The sequence below is a fragment of the Siphateles boraxobius genome, unplaced genomic scaffold (assembly GCF_051911475.1).
Source record: "Siphateles boraxobius isolate OS27281-9 unplaced genomic scaffold, OSU_SipBor_1 51, whole genome shotgun sequence".
Lineage (NCBI taxonomy): Eukaryota > Metazoa > Chordata > Actinopteri > Cypriniformes > Leuciscidae > Siphateles > Siphateles boraxobius.
Genome location: NW_027509153.1, coordinates 2500996 through 2516315, shown reverse-complemented (window position 1 = coordinate 2516315; position 15320 = coordinate 2500996). Strand labels below are relative to the sequence as shown.

The window sequence follows — 15320 nt, the reverse complement described above, 5'->3', positions numbered from 1 at the left end:
CTAGCTGAGACAGAGTTTAGATGTATTGTAACTGGAGGTTCCAAAAACCTTTCAGAAACACGTATTGAGAGTTTCAGATATTCCCTCTTTCTTCAACAGAGCCCTGAATGCCCCTCGGGTTTTGGAAATAATCCCCTAACCTCTTTCATGATGTAATCAGCTATTTTCCTGACCTGCTACCTCTTTTAGACTTTTTATAGCAACACATTGTAGAAGGTTCAGCAAGTGGCGCTGTGGCTTAGTTGGTCAAAGCGCCTGTCTAGTAAACAGGAGATCCTGGGTTCGAATCCCAGCAGTGCCTATGGCAGTGGATGTGGGCACCGCTCACTTAATCTTTTACATATGTAAATCTTTGCATGCTGAACAGTGTGCATCTGCACAAAATGTGGAAATCTAAGAAGTGATGTGAATGCAATAGCGTCTTAAAGCTTGTCTTTTGTGGCTCTGTGGCGCAATGGATAGCGCATTGGACTTCTAGATTGTGAATGGAGATATTCAAAGGTTGTGGGTTCGAGTCCCACCAGAGTCGTGCATACCCTCTTTTGCTCAGATGTCTTTGTGTATGCTTAAAACTTGAATCCACAAACTACTTCAGAAGCATACCCTTCACGTTCTGCTTATTTCCCTTATTTGACACACCCAACTCAGATCACAGAGTACTCTACTAATTAACTTAAGTCACCTATTTAAATAAGAATAGGTTGAAATCCACTGGCCTAGGCCAAAATCTGCAACAACCTATTGTTGGCCACCTACCTAGAAAAAAAAGAAGAAAAAAAAACACGCTTTCCATTTCTCCAAGCTGAAACAGCATTTAGATGTATCGTAACTAGAGGTTCCCGAAACATTTGAGACACGAGTACTGAGAGTTTCGATCCAGAAATAAATGGCTTGAGATATTCCCTGGTCCCTTGAAGGAATACAAGTTTATTAAAAGGTTTAATCTAACTTCTAATACTATCATATATAAACTGAGAAAGTTCTGTTTGTTGAAGTTAGCATTTCAGGTTAGGATGGTAAATGATATCAGCTGTGAAACAGTTTCCAGCAAGAGAATCTGGCAAATCCTGTTTTCTCCATTGTAAGTTAAATGAGTCTGATCACTGAGACTTTCTTTAATGGCTCTGAGATGGCTCTTGGAACCAGAGTTCCTGGCCACTATCAGCATTTGAATAGTTATGCTGATTCCATTGGATTGGTAATGCCCTCAGAGTAGGGTGTGTTCGTACTACATTTGCATGCTTTGTTTGAATTTATCTCCACCTCCAGAAGTCCCTCCTCTTAAAATGCCTATAATATACCATGTAAAGTTACTTTAATTTAGACGATGTTGGAATGACTGCAGCTACCGACAAGCAATAAAGAACTTCTGCTTGGAAAACTTCCACCCTCTCCTGGTCTGAGCTTCTAACTTTTCTACAAAGAAAAAGATCACTACAGATGGTGCCATGACCCGGATAGAATTAACTTCACCTGAATCCAGATTGGAATTCAAGCTCAAAGATCTGACTGCATTCCAGAGAGAATCTTACCTGAATACAGAACTGAAATCTCCACTCAACAAAGACTGAGTTCCAGAACTGAAATCTCCACTCAACAAAGACTGAGTTCCAGAACTGAAATCTCCACTCAACAAAGACTGAGTTCCAGAACTGACTCCTGAAACTTCAAAGCTCAACAAAGAACAAACTTTTTTTGGCTGAGTTCCAGACGGAATCCTTTCCGTACAAACAACGATTTAGTGAGTTTCACTCTATTCAAAGAACCACTGAAGACCAGTACAAATCTCTGCGCCGTCAGAGAACAGTTATCAGACAGCTGCAGTGTCTGGCTAACAAAGTTACCCTTTAAAAGTTTATTTTAAAGATGAAAGTATAGCCTCTACATTGCTAGAGAAGGTATCCTCTAAAGTTAGGGAAGGTTAACATTACGTGTCAATATTGGTGAACCTCTGTTCAAACAGGGATGTGTTTATCCTCTTAAAGTTAGGAAGGTGAAAGATCCTTTGCATTTCCTTTTAGAGAAGATTAGCGTAACGTGCTAATATTTTCTGTGTTACCCTTTGCTCTGGGTAAGGAAGGTTAACTGTGTTATCGAGTGTAGCCTCTTTTGATCAGAGAAGATTTAGTGTTTTTGTTTGTTTTATCCTCTAAAAGTTAAGAAGGTGAAAGATCCTTTGCATTTTTCTTTTAGGGAAGATTAGCGTAACATGCTAATAGTTTGTGATGTGTTGGTAACAAGGAAGTTTAACAAGATTTGATCTGTGTTAAGTATACCCTCTGTTGATCAGAGAAGTTTATTTTTTGATTGTGTGGTAACAAAAGAAATCCACAAAATGGTTAGAAGAAATGCTAGGCTAGTTCCATCAACTGAGAAAAATTGACTAGCTAGCCCTTTATGGACAGACAGTGAGTTCAAGTCATTGTTAGGAGAGAAAATGGATTCCATAATGACTGAGTCAGTTAGATTGGATTTGACAAAGAAATTTGGTATTGATCCAGACAAAGTTTGGTCTATTGAAGAATGCAAGAAGGTGTTAGGTGCATGTATCAGAAAGAAAAACATGAAAGGCATAATCTGTTGCCATAGAGAATATAGCTTATCCATTGCACAAGAACAAACTAGGTGTATTGATAAATTAAAAGAACAGAACAAACAAATGCACACTAAGGTGGGCCATAACAAGGCCTCAACCAAATGTGACTCAGAAGACCAACAGTCAGATGAAACTTATCCTGACTGATAAGCCTGTAGATTCAGTAAAGGTATGTGTTGCAAGAAGATCTCAGGGAATTGAGGGAACTGAAAGTGTTCCTCCCAACTCTTCTGTTGTCCAAAACCAAACTGTTGCCAAAGCACTCGGACCTAGAGACATAGAAAGACTATCCCAAAGCTTACCTTCAGTACGCACAGATTTTTCTGAATTTAGAAGGGCATTGATCAGTAAAATGCGTCTTTACGACATGTCGTTGGCAGAAGTCACACAGCTGATGTCACAAATTCTAACTGAATCTGAATTCAACAGTTTTGAGTCTGCTGTTACTTCTGAACTACAACATGCCAGAAAAGATGAATTGAGAGAGGGAGTTCTGAAAGCGTTGAAGAACATTGTTTGACCCAAAATTGACTGGTCGAAGATCACTAGTTGTTTACAGAAGAAGGGTGAAACTGTTAGTGAGTACACTCAAAGATTTTGCCAGTCAGCAGCAGCGTACAGTGGTATAGCTGACACTTCAGAGAAGGTGTTAGAAGATAATGGTCCCCTAGTTCGCACATGGTTTGATGGTCTGTTGTCAGAACATAGAAAAGCATTGCCTTTCTTAGACTTAACATGGTCCACTAGAACCATACAAAACAACTTGGAGAGGTTAACTACTTGGGAAACAGATTCTGATGTCAAGGCAAGAGTAAAAATTGCAGCAGCATCCTTTAAGGTCAACACAGAGAATCAACAGAAACGCAAATGTCCTAAGAGAGAGGGCAGCAGTTGTTATTACTGTGGTAAACATGGACATTGGGGAAAGGAGTGTAGGAAAAACAAAAAGAACTTTAAACAAGTTAACAATGTTACTCAGCTCCTACTCAGTCTGCTTGCTACTCTGAAGCAGCCCGTCCCCTCGTCATTAAACTCGTTGGGCAGCTTGTTGATGTGTTAACCATTTGGGCTGTGAGTGCTTAATTTCCCCAGTAACTTCAAACAAAGATGAAAGACTTATTTTTGTTTAATAGAACAAAAGGAAAGTGACTGTCTCACCCTTCCTTTGGGGAACACCAAGTTAAGTAGACTCACAGCCTTAAATGTTATTTTACAGCACAGACCTTTCATCATTAAGTGTGTTAGGTCAGACTGTAAACGTAAAAAAAGCCCTCATGCAGTGTCCACAATAATGCCAAATATTGTCTTACAGCGTGCACCTGTCACAAATCCGTCCTCATGTATGCTGTCTGCTATGACTGAAGTTTTGTTAGAGGATGAAGGAGAAATTACTCACGATTGTGTTACGCTTACATATACACCTATGAGTGAAGTAAAAGAAAAAGGTAACAGACGAGCAGGTTATGCAGTAACGTCCACCACGGAAGTGTTAGCTTCAGGACGTCTTCCAGATCATTTTTCAGCTCAAGCTGCAGAACTAGTAGCCCTAACAAGAGCATGCACGCTAGCTTCAGGATCGGTTGCTAATATCTACACAGATTCCAGATATGCTTTTGGGGTAATTCATGATTTTGGTGTCAGGTTGAACGTGCAAACAGAACAATCAAAATCAGGCTAAGCAAAATGCATCAGGAAGGAGTACCATGGGTTGAAGCGTTGCCAGCAGTACTGTGTAGTATAAGAGCCTCACCTAACAGATCAGTAGGACTGAGCCCTCATGAGATTATTACTGGACGCCCAATGCAGATGCCAGGTGTGATTGATCTTAGAAATGCTGATGTACACATTGCCTCAGATGCCCTGATCACTTACTGTGAAAACCTCACAAAGGCAGTACAGAGTGCCAGAGAGAGAGTTGAGTCGTGTTGGCAGACTCCACCAGAAGGTGGACACACTATCATCCCAGGTCAATGGGTTATGATAAAGTCATTCAAAAACAAGCCATTAGAGCCTAAGTGGCACGGACCATATCAAGTGATGTTGATTACAGCTGCTGCAGTATTATGTCAGGGAAAGAAAACCTGGACTCATGTGTCACACTGTAAGGTTGTTCCTGCTCCAACAGGGATAGCATAGGACACAAACCAGTGGGGAGCCGAGGAAAGAACCGATTGCAACAGGCGTCGGGGGCCAACCCTTCGGTGAAGAATCCCTCATAGGCCTTCCCATCCATTAATCCATCCTCATCTCACTGCGTTCTTTAGGTGTCATAATTAAGAAATAGGGAAGAAGGAACAACAATAGCAGACTCGGAAAAGTTTACAACCCTAGTGTTTGAACAAATACTGCTCTCCTGTCTTTTGTTTTCTCTCTTCCTCTGTGCAGATAACACTTGATGGCTGAACCGAGACCCATATGCACTGACCTCCTCGTCTGCGTATGAAGACATAACCTCAAGAAACAACTAGACCCACTCCCGAGCCAACTATCACAAAAGGATAGAGAAAAGAAAAAGAAAAAATAAATACACAACGCAGAGACTACGAAACCTTCAGTCATACATCGACATGATCAAGATTGTCCTACTACTACACATCATGAAGATCGCACAAAGTCCGGACTCCAGAAACAACATATTCTTAGAGCTGATGAATATGTCACAAATGCCTTGTTTGCTGGAAAGAAAGTGTGCATGTCACATCCGAAGATGACTGCATTCCAGGACTCACTTGTGCACAAACATGGTGGTCCAACAAGACATTCTTGATCTTTCAGCAAAATTACACCAAGATGACTGAAGATAATTCTTCATGGTTCAGAAACTTGATTGATCACGAGAAAATCACAGTTCCAACCAGAAAAGACTCACGGACCCTAATTGCATGTTTTGTTTATGTGTCAACATGCAATTACAGAAAAACAAACACAGAACATGCCTTATGTGCCTGTAACTATCACAAGTTGCAAGAATGAATTTTTAATTGTTTAAATTTGTATATAGTGTGGGAGTAATTTAGAACTCCCAAAGGGGGAATTGAAGGAATACAAGTTTATTAAAAGGTTTAATCTAACTTCTAATACTATCATATATAAACTGAGAAAGTTCTGTTTGTTGAAGTTAGAATTTCAGGTTAGGATGGTAAATGATATCAGCTGTGAAACAGTTTCCAGCAAGAGAATCTGGCAAATCCTGTTTTCTCCATTGTAAGTTAAATGAGTCTGATCACTGAGACTTTCTTTAATGGCTCTGGGATGGCTCTTGGAACCAGAGTTCCTGGCCACTATCAGCATTTGAATAGTTATCCTGATTCCATTGGATTGGTAATGCCCTCAGAGTAGGGTGTGTTCGTACTACATTTGCATGCTTTGTTTGAATTTGTCTCCACCTCCAGAAGTCCCTCCTCTTAAAATGCCTATAATATACCATGTAAAGTTACTTTAATTTAGACGATGTTGGAATGACTGCAGCTACCGACAAGCAATAAAGAACTTCTGCTTGGAAAACTTCCACCGTCTCCTGGTCTGAGCTTCTAACTTTTCTACAAAGAACCTGCACACCTTTCAGGTTTTGGAAATAATCCTGTAACTTCAAAGGGACCTATTCATGATGTAATCAGCTATTCTCCTGACATGCTACCTCTTTTAGACTTTGTATACAAAAGCATTGAACCAGCGACAGTAACTGGCGCTGTTGCTTAGTTGGTCAAAGCGCCTGTCTAGTAAACAGAAGATCATGGATTCGAATCTCAGCAGTGCCTATGCCACAGGATGTGGGCACCGCTCACTTAATCTTTTACATATGTAAATCTTTGCATGCTGAACAGTGTGCATCTGCGCAAAATGTGGAAATCTAAGAAGTGATGTCCATGCAATAGCGTCTTAAAGTTTGTCTTTTGTGGCTCTTTGGCGCAATGGATAGCGCATTGGACTTCTAGATTGTGAATGGAGATATTCAAAGGTTGTGGGTTCGAGTCCCACCAGAGTCGTGCATACCCTCTATTGCTCAGATGTTTTGGAAACAATCCTCTTACCTCTAAGGGACCTCGTTCATGACGTGATCAGCTGTTTTCCTGATGTGGTACCTCTTTTAGACTTGTTTTACCAACAAATTTCACAGTATCTGGCGCTGTGGCTTAGCTGGTCAAAGCGCCTGTCTCGTAAACAGGAGATCCTGGGTTCAAATCCCAGCAGTGCCTTTGGCACAGGATATGGGAGTGCTTAACCTTTTCCAATATGAAAGTCTTTGCATGACAAACTGTGTTTACCTGCACAAAACTGGAAAAACTAAGAAGTGCTGCGCATGCAACACTTCCCTGAAGTGTGTCATTTTATGGTACAATGGATACAACTTTGGACTTCTAGGATGCAAATGGAGAAATTCCCTGGTTGTGAGTCCCACCAGAATAGTCAGTGGCCTCTTTTGCTCTGATGTCTCTGTGAGTCAGACATATGCTTAAAACTTGAATCCACAAACTACTTCAGAAGCATACCCTTCACGTTCTGCTTATTTCCCTTATTGGACACACCCAACTCAGATCACAGAATACTCTACTAATTAACTTAAGTCACCTATTTAAATAAGAATAGGTTGAAATCCACTGGCCTAGGCCAAAATCTGCAACAACCTATTGTTGGCCACCTACCTAGAAGAAAAGAAGAAAAAAAAACACGCTTTCCATTTCTCCAAGCTGAAACAGCATTTAGATGTATCGTAACTGGAGGTTCCCGAAACATTTGAGACACGAGTACTGAGAGTTTCGATCCAGAAATAAATGGCTTGAGATATTCCCTTGTCCCTCAACAGAAGCCTGCACACATTTCAGGTTTTGGAAATAATCCTGTAACTTCAAAGGGACCTATTCATGATGTAATCAGCTATCCTCCTGACATGCTACCTCTTTTAGACTTTGTATACAAAAGCATCGAACCAGTGACAGTAACTGGCGCTGTGGCTTAGTTGGTCAAAGTGCCTGTCTAGTAAACAGGAGATCCTGGGTTCGAATCCCAGCAGTGCCTATTCTGTGGCTTCTAAGAGTAGTCATTTAACCTTCTCTGACGTGAAAGTCTTGGCAGGAAAGACAATCTGGACTTCTCGGGTGCAAATGAAGGTTTTAAAAAGGTTGTCGTTTTTTGGGTCCCACCAGAGTCACGAATGGTGTCCCTTTGCACAGACGTCTTTACCAGACTGACATTTGCTTAAAGCTGGGGTTTTCCAACTTTTTCAGAAGCCAACGCAACACATTTTTCTTCTTTTCCTTATTGAGCACACCCAAGTCAGATCGTCGAGTACGTTAATTATCAATCAATTATTTGATTCACCTGTATTAAATGAGAGAGATAATAAAAAATATATATATATATATGTGGTGCAGATGCGCTTCAAGAATGGTTTGCAAGCTCCTGGCTTAGGCCTGAAATCTGCTACTACCTATTGATATGGTCAAGCCTATGGATATTTGTACAAACAAAGTCTTTACATATATGAAGAATAATACATGGATAACTTTCTGGATTTGGCATTTCATATCAGAAGAAGGCTCAGGAAACATTTTAGGCATGACTATCGAGAGTGTAGAGCCAAAATTAAATGAGTTCAGACATTCCCTTGAGGCGTGAAAGGCCCTCGTGTTTTGGAAACAATCCTCTTACCTCTAAGGGACCTCTTTCATGATGTGATCAGCTGTTTTCCTGATGTGCTACCTCTTTTAGACTTGTTTTACCAACAAATTTCACTGATCTGTGGCTTAGCTGGTCAAAGCGCCTGTCTCGTAAACAGGAGATCCTGGGTTCAAATCCCAGCAGTGCCTTTGGCACAGGATATGGGAGTGCTTAACCTTTTCACATAGGAAAGTCTTTGCATGACGAACTGTGTTTACCTGCACAAAACTGGAAAAACTAAGAAGTGCTGCGCATGCAATACTTCCCTGAAGTGTGTCATTTTATGGTACAATGGATAGAACTTTGGACTTCTGGGATGCGAATGGAGAAATTACCTGGTTGTGGTTTTGAGTCCCACCAGAATAGTCAGTGGCCTCTTTTGCTCTGATGTCTCTGTGAGTCAGACATATGTTTAAAACTGGGGTCCACAAACTACTTCAGAAGCCTACCCTTCACATTCTGCTCATCTCCCTTATTGGACACACCCACGTCAGATCATAGAGTACTCTACTAAGTAGCTCAATTAACCCTTTTGAAATAAGGTAAATAACGAAAATGTATAGCGTCTGGGAGGTTTCGAGAATGTTTTGAAAACCACTGGCTTAGGCCAGAATCTGCTACTTCCTATTGTTGAGATCCAGCCTCTGGATGTATTCAAAACAGTCTTTACAAATATGAATATATAATTCATGAAAAGCTTTCTGGATTTTGTCTTTCAGATCAGCTGAAAGCATAGCAGAGATTGCTTTCTATTTCTCCTAGCTGAGACAGAGTTTAGATGTATTGTAACTGGAGGTTCCAAAAACCTTTCAGAAACACGTATTGAGAGTTTCAGATATTCCCTCTTTCTTCAACAGAGCCCTGAATGCCCCTCGGGTTTTGGAAATAATCCCCTAACCTCTTTCATGATGTAATCAGCTATTTTCCTGACCTGCTACCTCTTTTAGACTTTTTATAGCAACACATTGTAGAAGGTTCAGCAAGTGGCGCTGTGGCTTAGTTGGTCAAAGCGCCTGTCTAGTAAACAGGAGATCCTGGGTTCGAATCCCAGCAGTGCCTATGGCAGTGGATGTGGGCACCGCTCACTTAATCTTTTACATATGTAAATCTTTGCATGCTGAACAGTGTGCATCTGCACAAAATGTGGAAATCTAAGAAGTGATGTGCATGCAATAGCGTCTTAAAGCTTGTCTTTTGTGGCTCTGTGGCGCAATGGATAGCGCATTGGACTTCTAGATTGTGAATGGAGATATTCAAAGGTTGTGGGTTCGAGTCCCACCAGAGTCGTGCATACCCTCTTTTGCTCAGATGTCTTTGTGTTGGACAAGCATATGCTTAAAACTTGAATCCACAAACTACTTCAGAAGCATACCCTTCACGTTCTGCTTATTTCCCTTATTGGACACACCCAACTCAGATCACAGAGTACTCTACTAATTAACTTAAGTCACCTATTTAAATAAGAATAGGTTGAAATCCACTGGCCTAGGCCAAAATCTGCAACAACCTATTGTTGGCCACCTACCTAGAAAAAAAAGAAGAAAAAAAACACGCTTTCCATTTCTCCAAGCTGAAACAGCATTTAGATGTATCGTAACTAGAGGTTCCCGAAACATTTGAGACACGAGTACTGAGAGTTTCGATCCAGAAATAAATGGCTTGAGATATTCCCTGGTCCCTTGAAGGAATACAAGTTTATTAAAAGGTTTAATCTAACTTCTAATACTATCATATATAAACTGAGAAAGTTCTGTTTGTTGAAGTTAGCATTTCAGGTTAGGATGGTAAATGATATCAGCTGTGAAACAGTTTCCAGCAAGAGAATCTGGCAAATCCTGTTTTCTCCATTGTAAGTTAAATGAGTCTGATCACTGAGACTTTCTTTAATGGCTCTGAGATGGCTCTTGGAACCAGAGTTCCTGGCCACTATCAGCATTTGAATAGTTATGCTGATTCCATTGGATTGGTAATGCCCTCAGAGTAGGGTGTGTTCGTACTACATTTGCATGCTTTGTTTGAATTTATCTCCACCTCCAGAAGTCCCTCCTCTTAAAATGCCTATAATATACCATGTAAAGTTACTTTAATTTAGACGATGTTGGAATGACTGCAGCTACCGACAAGCAATAAAGAACTTCTGCTTGGAAAACTTCCACCCTCTCCTGGTCTGAGCTTCTAACTTTTCTACAAAGAAAAAGATCACTACAGGTGGTGCCGTGACCCGGATAGAATTAACTTCACCTGAATCCAGATTGGAATTCAAGCTCAAAGATCTGACTGCATTCCAGAGAGAATCTTACCTGAATACAGAACTGAAATCTCCACTCAACAAAGACTGAGTTCCAGAACTGAAATCTCCACTCAACAAAGACTGAGTTCCAGAACTGAAATCTCCACTCAACAAAGACTGAGTTCCAGAACTGACTCCTGAAACTTCAAAGCTCAACAAAGAACAAACTTTTTTTGGCTGAGTTCCAGACAGAATCCTTTCCGTACAAACAACGATTTAGTGAGTTTCACTCTATTCAAAGAACCACTGAAGACCAGTACAAATCTCTGCGCCGTCAGAGAACAGTTATCAGACAGCTGCAGTGTCTGGCTAACAAAGTTACCCTTTAAAAGTTTATTTTAAAGATGAAAGTATAGCCTCTACATTGCTAGAGAAGGTATCCTCTAAAGTTAGGGAAGGTTAACATTACGTGTCAATATTGGTGAACCTCTGTTCAAACAGGGATGTGTTTATCCTCTTAAAGTTAGGAAGGTGAAAGATCCTTTGCATTTCCTTTTAGAGAAGATTAGCGTAACGTGCTAATATTTTCTGTGTTACCCTTTGCTCTGGGTAAGGAAGGTTAACCCTTTAGGCGCCAGAGGTTTTTTCCTAAAACGTCCAATTTTGACATCTTAATTTCAAAAGTCTATATATTAAAAGTGATAAAAGATAGAGACTTTCTGTAAATTAGAGAAATATTAAGGATGACCCAAAGTTTATGTAGGGATTACATTTTCCCATCTAATTTGCATATTATGACGTCATATGGTGGCGGCAATCTTGGATTATAGAATTTTCATGAAAAGTCACGTTTAAATTATAAAATGCAGCACTTCTTTCCCGCCAAAATGTCCATCACCTTCTGTATGCTATATTGCACAATACTGAATGCTCAGGTATATATTAAGTATTAAACAAACTGTAAATCATTACTAATAAATGGTAGAAACAAACCGAATGCATGTAGTGGTTGGACTTTTGCTGTAGAGATACATTTACTAAATACAGTAGGCACTCTGATTCCATGTATGGGGCACATATATATTATTCATATGACATACAAACACAAGTAGACAAGACCTGTTTAGTTCAAACGCTCACTCGCCACGGCAAGGCACAGATCATGAGTGAGATGATACGAGCAGCGCGGCCAGATCTGCCTCGCGCGCGCGCCGAGTATGCACAGCTCGGACTACTTTCATTGTTATTGCGACTCCTCACCCTGCTTCCACGTTGCCTCCTAACTGTCCTATGAACACTTCGACCTCGTCTAACATACCCAGTGGTATTAGACAAAGTCTCCACCACAATACTGTCGCCGCGATTGTGATGGCGAGAGGCTCTGATAACATGGCTCACTCGCACACTAGCTCCGCTTTTGATCGCACTGATTCAATGCGCTCTAACTCGAACATTTTGTATAGAAACATTACGTTTTTTTGAGTCGGGGGTGAAGAATGACATGTCTGCCATCCAGTGGAGGGGATGTCGAACGAAATTTGACACCCAATTTGAAAAAAATCGGCCGTTTTATCCAATGTGCGATCTTGTCGAGTAAACTCGACCGTGGCGCCTAGAGGGTTAACTGTGTTATCGAGTGTAGCCTCTTTTGATCAGAGAAGATTTAGTGTTTTTGTTTGTTTTATCCTCTAAAAGTTAAGAAGGTGAAAGATCCTTTGCATTTTTCTTTTAGGGAAGATTAGCGTAACATGCTAATAGTTTGTGATGTGTTGGTAACAAGGAAGTTTAACAAGATTTGATCTGTGTTAACAAGTATACCCTCTGTTGATCAGAGAAGTTTATTTTTTGATTGTGTGGTAACAAAAGAAATCCACAAAATGGTTAGAAGAAATGCTAGGCTAGTTCCATCAACTGAGAAAAATTGACTAGCTAGCCCTTTATGGACAGACAGTGAGTTCAAGTCATTGTTAGGAGAGAAAATGGATTCCATAATGACTGAGTCAGTTAGATTGGATTTGACAAAGAAATTTGGTATTGATCCAGACAAAGTTTGGTCTATTGAAGAATGCAAGAAGGTGTTAGGTGCATGTATCAGAAAGAAAAACATGAAAGGCATAATCTGTTGCCATAGAGAATATAGCTTATCCATTGCACAAGAACAAACTAGGTGTATTGATAAATTAAAAGAACAGAACAAACAAATGCACACTAAGGTGGGCCATAACAAGGCCTCAACCAAATGTGACTCAGAAGACCAACAGTCAGATGAAACTTATCCTGACTGATAAGCCTGTAGATTCAGTAAAGGTATGTGTTGCAAGAAGATCTCAGGGAATTGAGGGAACTGAAAGTGTTCCTCCCAACTCTTCTGTTGTCCAAAACCAAACTGTTGCCAAAGCACTCGGACCTAGAGACATAGAAAGACTATCCCAAAGCTTACCTTCAGTAAGCACAGATTTTTCTGAATTTAGAAGGGCATTGATCAGTAAAATGCGTCTTTACGACATGTCGTTGGCAGAAGTCACACAGCTGATGTCACAAATTCTAACTGAATCTGAATTCAACAGTTTTGAGTCTGCTGTTACTTCTGAACTACAACATGCCAGAAAAGATGAATTGAGAGAGGGAGTTCTGAAAGCGTTGAAGAACATTGTTGGACCCAAAATTGACTGGTCGAAGATCACTAGTTGTTTACAGAAGAAGGGTGAAACTGTTAGTGAGTACACTCAAAGATTTTGCCAGTCAGCAGCAGCGTACAGTGGTATAGCTGACACTTCAGAGAAGGTGTTAGGAGATAATGGTCCCCTAGTTCGCACATGGTTTGATGGTCTGTTGTCAGAACATAGAAAAGCATTGCCTTTCTTAGACTTAACATGGTCCACTAGAACCATACAAAACAACTTGGAGAGGTTAACTACTTGGGAAACAGATTCTGATGTCAAGGCAAGAGTAAAAATTGCAGCAGCATCCTTTAAGGTCAACACAGAGAATCAACAGAAACGCAAATGTCCTAAGAGAGAGGGCAGCAGTTGTTATTACTGTGGTAAACATGGACATTGGGGAAAGGAGTGTAGGAAAAACAAAAAGAACTTTAAACAAGTTAACAATGTTACTCAGCTCCTACTCAGTCTGCTTGCTACTCTGAAGCACCCCGTCCCCTCGTCATTAAACTCGTTGGGCAGCTTGTTGATGTGTTAACCATTTGGGCTGTGAGTGCTTAATTTCCCCAGTAACTTCCAACAAAGATGAAAGACTTATTTTTGTTTAATAGAACAAAAGGAAAGTGACTGTCTCACCCTTCCTTTGGGGAACACCAAGTTAAGTAGACTCACAGCCTTAAATGTTATTTTACAGCACAGACCTTTCATCATTAAGTGTGTTAGGTCAGACTGTAAACGTAAAAAAAGCCCTCATGCAGTGTCCACAATAATGCCAAATATTGTCTTACAGCGTGCACCTGTCACAAATCCGTCCTCATGTATGCTGTCTGCTATGACTGAAGTTTTGTTAGAGGATGAAGGAGAAATTACTCACGATTGTGTTACGCTTACATATACACCTATGAGTGAAGTAAAAGAAAAAGGTAACAGACGAGCAGGTTATGCAGTAACGTCCACCACGGAAGTGTTAGCTTCAGGACGTCTTCCAGATCATTTTTCAGCTCAAGCTGCAGAACTAGTAGCCCTAACAAGAGCATGCACGCTAGCTTCAGGATCGGTTGCTAATATCTACACAGATTCCAGATATGCTTTTGGGGTAATTCATGATTTTGGTGTCAGGTTGAACGTGCAAACAGAACAATCAAAATCAGGCTAAGCAAAATGCATCAGGAAGGAGTACCATGGGTTGAAGCGTTGCCAGCAGTACTGTGTAGTATAAGAGCCTCACCTAACAGATCAGTAGGACTGAGCCCTCATGAGATTATTACTGGACGCCCAATGCAGATGCCAGGTGTGATTGATCTTAGAAATGCTGATGTACACATTGCCTCAGATGCCCTGATCACTTACTGTGAAAACCTCACAAAGGCAGTACAGAGTGCCAGAGAGAGAGTTGAGTCGTGTTGGCAGACTCCACCAGAAGGTGGACACACTATCATCCCAGGTCAATGGGTTATGATAAAGTCATTCAAAAACAAACCATTAGAGCCTAAGTGGCACGGACCATATCAAGTGATGTTGATTACAGCTGCTGCAGTATTATGTCAGGGAAAGAAAACCTGGACTCATGTGTCACACTGTAAGGTTGTTCCTGCTCCAACAGGGATAGCATAGGACACAAACCAGTGGGGAGCCGAGGAAAGAACCGATTGCAACAGGCGTCGGAGGCCAACCCTTCGGTGAAGAATCCCTCATAGGCCTTCCCATCCATTAATCCATCCTCATCTCACTGCGTTCTTTAGGTGTCATAATTAAGAAATAGGGAAGAAGGAACAACAATAGCAGACTCGGAAAAGTTTACAACCCTAGTGTTTGAACAAATACTGCTCTCCTGTCTTTTGTTTTCTCTCTTCCTCTGTGCAGATAACACTTGATGGCTGAACCGAGACCCATATGCACCGACCTCCTCGTCTGCGTATGAAGACATAACCTCAAGAAACAACTAGACCCACTCCCGAGCCAACTATCACAAAAGGATAGAGAAAAGAAAAAGAAAAAATAAATACACAACGCAGAGACTACGAAACCTTCAGTCATACATCGACATGATCAAGATTGTCCTACTACTACACATCATGAAGATCGCACAAAGTCCGGACTCCAGAAACAACATATTCTTAGAGCTGATGAATATGTCACAAATGCCTTGTTTGCTGGAAAGAAAGTGTGCATGTCA

The 15320-nt window shown here is 40.8% G+C and overlaps 7 non-coding genes across 7 annotated transcripts; all 7 read left to right on the top strand.

Annotated features, from left to right (window-relative positions):
- The first annotated feature begins 227 nt into the window (after positions 1 to 227).
- trnat-agu (transfer RNA threonine (anticodon AGU)) lies at positions 228 to 301 on the top strand. Its single transcript has one exon. It is a non-coding gene; the product is annotated as a tRNA-Thr (tRNA).
- Positions 302 to 440: 139 nt separating this feature from the next.
- trnar-ucu (transfer RNA arginine (anticodon UCU)) lies at positions 441 to 529 on the top strand. Its single transcript is given in 2 exon segments — positions 441 to 477; positions 494 to 529. It is a non-coding gene; the product is annotated as a tRNA-Arg (tRNA).
- A 5964-nt stretch (positions 530 to 6493) lies between these two features.
- Positions 6494 to 6582, top strand: trnar-ucu (transfer RNA arginine (anticodon UCU)). Its single transcript is given in 2 exon segments — positions 6494 to 6530; positions 6547 to 6582. It is a non-coding gene; the product is annotated as a tRNA-Arg (tRNA).
- A 136-nt stretch (positions 6583 to 6718) lies between these two features.
- On the top strand, positions 6719 to 6792 carry trnat-cgu (transfer RNA threonine (anticodon CGU)). Its single transcript has one exon. It is a non-coding gene; the product is annotated as a tRNA-Thr (tRNA).
- A 746-nt stretch (positions 6793 to 7538) lies between these two features.
- Positions 7539 to 7612, top strand: trnat-agu (transfer RNA threonine (anticodon AGU)). The gene has a single exon. It is a non-coding gene; the product is annotated as a tRNA-Thr (tRNA).
- Positions 7613 to 9239: 1627 nt separating this feature from the next.
- trnat-agu (transfer RNA threonine (anticodon AGU)) lies at positions 9240 to 9313 on the top strand. The gene has a single exon. It is a non-coding gene; the product is annotated as a tRNA-Thr (tRNA).
- Positions 9314 to 9452: 139 nt separating this feature from the next.
- Positions 9453 to 9541, top strand: trnar-ucu (transfer RNA arginine (anticodon UCU)). Its single transcript is given in 2 exon segments — positions 9453 to 9489; positions 9506 to 9541. It is a non-coding gene; the product is annotated as a tRNA-Arg (tRNA).
- Positions 9542 to 15320: the final 5779 nt, after the last annotated feature.